Raw genomic sequence first — 5,203 nt, forward strand, 5'->3', positions numbered from 1 at the left:
CCAAGTGCACAAATTTTTGTGCACCGGGCCTCTACTATATAATAAAAGTCTAATATGCAAATCAACTGAATGGCAGAATGACCAGCTGCTATGATGTGTACTGACCACCAGGGGGAAGAAGCTTAATGCAAGGAGCTGCCCCCTGGTGGTCAGTGCGCTCCCACTGGGGGAGTGCCACTCAGCCAGAAGTCCTGAACCAAGCTCACAGCTGGTGAGTGCAGCAGCAGGGGGGGGAGCCTCTCCCGCCTCCATGGCAGCACTAAGGATGTCCGACTGAAGGATGTCTGACTAACAGCTTAGGCCTGCTCCTTATGGGAGCAGGCCTAAGCCGTCAGTTGGAAATCCCCTGAGGGCTCCCAGACTGTGCGAGGGAGCAGGCCAGGCTGAGGGACCATCCCCACCCCCCCCCACCCCGAGTGCATGAATTTCGTGCACCGGGCCTCTAGTGTATAAATAATCAACTTAGTTGCATGGTTTTACTTCCTCAATAAAGAACCTTGGAAGTGGCTGATCATATGCCCAACATCCTTCCTCAGCAACAAATGTGGGACCAAGAGACTTCATCTGTAGGTGCCACAAAAGACATAAAAAATCATCTTGTACAGCCTATGGTTTTGACATTGAAGAACTTGAAGGCTGACAAACAACTTTCCACAGATCTCTTACTAGTTTAAGTCATTGGAATGATTTAACAAGGTAAAGTATCTATGATGTGGCTCCTAAGACCCCAGGACCACTTCACAATTAAAGAATCCTCCTACCTTACACAATCTAATCCAACTTTTTATAAATAAGTAAATAAATAAGCAAACTAGGAAGGAGTTTGGGGAATAATATTGGATATTGTGAAAACCTTCCAGCTGCTTTCAGCAAAGAATTCAGGACAAAACTGGGGACATCAATGAACAAAAATACATAGGGAAGGGAATCTAAGCATTATTTGAATGCCCAGATAGAAACACAGTTTGATTAATATCTTTAAAATTTACTGCATATTATACCAAATTCCTGAATATCATCTGCTTCTAAATGTATCCAACTTAGGCTCTGTCTAGAAAAACCCAAGCATACTCTAAGGTATGTTCTAGTGATAGTTGACTTGGTAGATTTTTAAATTCCCAATGATTGAACCAGTGAGCTGAACATTCTCGTTTGTTTTGTTTGTAAGATAATAGAGATGAAGATAATATGCATCTCCCATGTGAAATCCTTTCCTTGAATATCTGTAATTTCCCAAAATTTCCTCTTCCTTTTTTCCCCTCCTGGTTTCCTCACAAAAGAAGAGAGAAAGGAAGGAAGGAAGGAAGGGAGAGAGAGAGAAGGAGGGGAGGAAAGGGAAATCCCAATTATTAGTGTAAAACTATATTTTTAAAGAGAAAGGATGGATTAGTTAACCAGTGCACTGGACAATGAAGCTAAAGGCTAGGGAAAAAGGTTTTACATTACTATGAAATGCATTGAGATAAAGCTAGCATTTATTAAAGTTACCCAGATTGCCCCCATTTAATCCTCATTATACAAACCAGGTAATAGTTTCAGTTGTTATTTCAACATCAAAGATGAAGAAGTTCGAGTTCTAAATAACAGATTAAGTTGCATCCCAGACAATCAATTCTACAACAGACTTTTTTTTTTAATTATTGATTGTAGAGAGGAAGGGAGAGGGAGATAGAAACATTAATGATGAGAGAGAATCATTGCTCAGCTGCCTCCTGCATGCCCCACGCTGGGGATTGGCCTGCAACCCAGGCATGTGCCCTGACTGGGAATCAAATCGTGACCTCTTGATTCATAGGTTGATGCTCAACCATTGAGCCACACTGGCAGGGCCCACAGAAGACTCTCTTATCACTACTCTTTGATGATGTCTCTACGAATAGTTCATTAAGACCCTGACTGGTTTGGCTCAGTGGATAGAGAGTCAGCCTACGGACTGCAGGGTCCCAGGTTCGATTCCAGTCAAGGGCATGTACCTTGGTTGTGGACACATCCCCAGTAGGGGGTGTGCAGGAGGCAGCTGATCAATGTTTCTCTCTCAGATGTTTCTCTCTCATTGATGTTTCTAACTCTCTGTCCCTCTCCCTTCCTCTCTGTAAAAAAATCAATAAAATATATTTTAAAAAAAGAGAAAAGAAAAAAAAAAGAATAGTTCATTAAGGAGTTATTCTGTGAATATCATCAGTGAGTTCAGATAGGAGCAAAAAACAGGGAACTAGCACATTTGTAGTAATACGAGTTGCCACCAGAAGGAAAAGCAACACATTTAGAATTGGGATTAGCAAAAGAATATATGTACTACATACTTTTAGTTGAAGTAGTCCCTAATTTACTTTAAAGAGAAAAATGGCTAAGAAAACTTTAGAGACCACATAAAGACCTACAAGGAATATATCAAGAGAAATTCCAGTAGTTCACATCAGATGGAATTCACCCTCAGCTAGCTATAGGCAGAAAAGGTCTGTGGCCTTTCTGCAAATAAGCAGAAAAGTACTTACGTGTGAATTCTGTTTAAAGTGAAAAGAAAATACATGGATTTATATGAAGCTTTGTAACTTTTATTCACGTCCAATTAGACAGGGAAAGAAACCTCCACATTTCCTGTGTAGACCAAGTTATTAAGGATTTTCCTTGCTTGTTAAATTGTGTAAAAGCTAAAAAAATATTCTCAAAGAGACTGGGATTGTTTTCATTCCCTAAGAATAGTGATGCCATTTCTACAGGTAGCACTAGAGAAAGAAAGAAGAAAGTTGTTTTTCTAAACTTATTAAGTAGGCCAAGTTGCCCTTTGGTTAAATAAGAGAATAGTACTCAATGCCTCTAGTGGGATTAAGTGGTGATACTTTTTGACCTACAGAAGCAGAGTAGTGCACCAAATACAGCCAGGATTGGAAATCACTGAGACAAGTGTCCATGCTGTTTTAGCAATGTGTAAAAGAGGCAAATTACTGAACGCCTCTGAGCCTCAATTTCATTTCCATAGAATGGGAGAGACCAACACCCCTTCCCCTGACACACATCCAAAGCTCAGAGAACCCTCTGAGCGTGTCACCTGGCTGCTAACATGAAATGGCATGGTTACTGTTCATCTGCCATAGCTCCTTTTTAATATTTACACACTTCTCATTTTGATGTTCTAACCTTGAAATATTTCTTACACTTACTGTATATAGTTAGTGTGATAATTATTTTCTTATTTCTGAAGAGCTATTATTAAATTGCTGGTATATCTTACAATAAATAAGATCTCAGGATTGAGAAAACAGAATTCAAAGTTGCTAAGATGACCAGATACATTATAATTAGTGCGTGTTAGTGAGAAAAGTCAATTTATGCAAAAGTGTTATTTGTTGATGTCCAGAATATTTTTATTACCACTTTCAGTGAAAAACATATTTAACTTACCAGTATTTTTTCATTAAATAACAAGTATTGGTCCAATAACTAATATAATTAACTTGTAGTATCTCCATTTTACAAATGAGTCAACAGATTTAGAAAGGTTCATTATGTCCTTCTACTAGTGACCCGGTGCACGAAATTCGTGCACATTAAAAAGGAATTAATTAGAGGAAATATTTTAATATTGCTATTTGCCCTTTCTCTATAACAGAAGTGTCAGAGATGAAAGAAAATTAGTAAAATGTATATGAAAATCTTCCTCCTGTTAGAGTCTGGGGCGCGCCATGGGAACCAGAGTCAAGTCCCCGACCACTCACATGTGCCTCGAAATCGTGCGAGACCCAGACCCAGCCGGCCCCACCCCCACTGGGCTAGATTCAGACCTGGCCGGCCACACCCCTGTCAAGCTCTCCTTATGAGAGCTCGGCCTCTGCTGTGGGCACAGCCATCTTGTGTTATAGAATCCCTGCCTCTGCTGTGGGCACAGCCATCTTGTGTTATAGAATCCCTGCCTCTGCTGTGGGCACAGCCATCTTGTGTTATAGAATCCCTGCCTCTGCTGTGGCACAGCTATCTTGTTACTGTGTGACAGTCAATTTGCATATTCCCTCTTTATTAGATAGTATTTCTTATAGGTACCCACTGCCATCATTCTTGCATAGATAAGGGCTTAGAAGTCATAAGATACATTGAGAAGCTTGTTGAAATAATTTAAGTAAAAGATAAAGGGGCCCTATAACATATGGCAGCAGCGGAAGTGCAGAAGAAGGGAGAGAACAGGAATATGTACAAAGCAGAGTCCACAGAACTCACAGACAGAATGGATGTGTGCCTTAGGGAAGTGCCGTTCCACACAGTACAATTTGCAGGTCTCTATGATAAGGGGTAAAAAGAAAAAAAATATATAGTAAATTTATGTGTCTGGACACATATATACATGTATACATATATACATCAATTTACTATTTTCATTTTCCTTATTATGAGGCATACAATTATTTATATATAAAATAATAGAAAAACCTCAAACAGAAATAACCACCAGAGAAGCTGACTTAGAAATCAAAGCCAGTTTTCCCAACGTAACATACAGATAAGCTCAGATCAATAGGCAAAGGAGAATAGATTGCTGACAATGTAATTAATTAAGGATGTGGAAGAGCAGAGCCAGTCAAGGCAGTCCTTTTATATCCCAACTCCTACCTAGGGATACAGAGGATTTGGTCGTGTATCTTTTCCCTTTGAACAGTGGTTCTCAAACTCTATTGTGCATCAGAATTGCCTGGAGGATTTGTTCAAATGCAGATTTCTAAATCCAACCCCCAGATTTTCTGAGTCAGTGGGTTTGGAGCAATCCATGGATTTTCATCTCCAGCAAGCTCCCAGGGGACACCAATGTAGGCCCTTGGACTACACTTTAAGAACCAGTGCCCCACACTGCAGCTAAGAGAGCAGTTCTCCAGAGTGTAATCTGCTTCTTGTACAGGGTGGGGCAGAAGTAGGTTTATAGTTGTAAGTAGTTGTATTATTATTTGTTAACTAGAGGCCTGGTACACAGATTCGTGCACCGGTGGGGTCCCTCAGCCTGGCCTGCGCCCTCTCGTAATCTGGGACCGCTCGGGGATGTGGTAGTAACCAAAGTGGCAGGCGGCTAGAGAGGAGCCTGAGCCCGGGCTGGGTGCTGCTCCTGCTCATCCTGGCCCCGCTGCGCCTGCCGCCGCCTCCGCTCGGTAGCGCTGCCACAGAGGCGGGAGATCCTTGCACCGCCGCAGCTGCGCTCGCCAGCCGTGAGCCCCGTGTCTGG

The sequence above is a fragment of the Myotis brandtii genome, unplaced genomic scaffold (assembly GCF_000412655.1).
Source record: "Myotis brandtii unplaced genomic scaffold, ASM41265v1 scaffold356, whole genome shotgun sequence".
In the NCBI taxonomy this organism is placed as follows: Eukaryota; Metazoa; Chordata; class Mammalia; order Chiroptera; family Vespertilionidae; genus Myotis; species Myotis brandtii.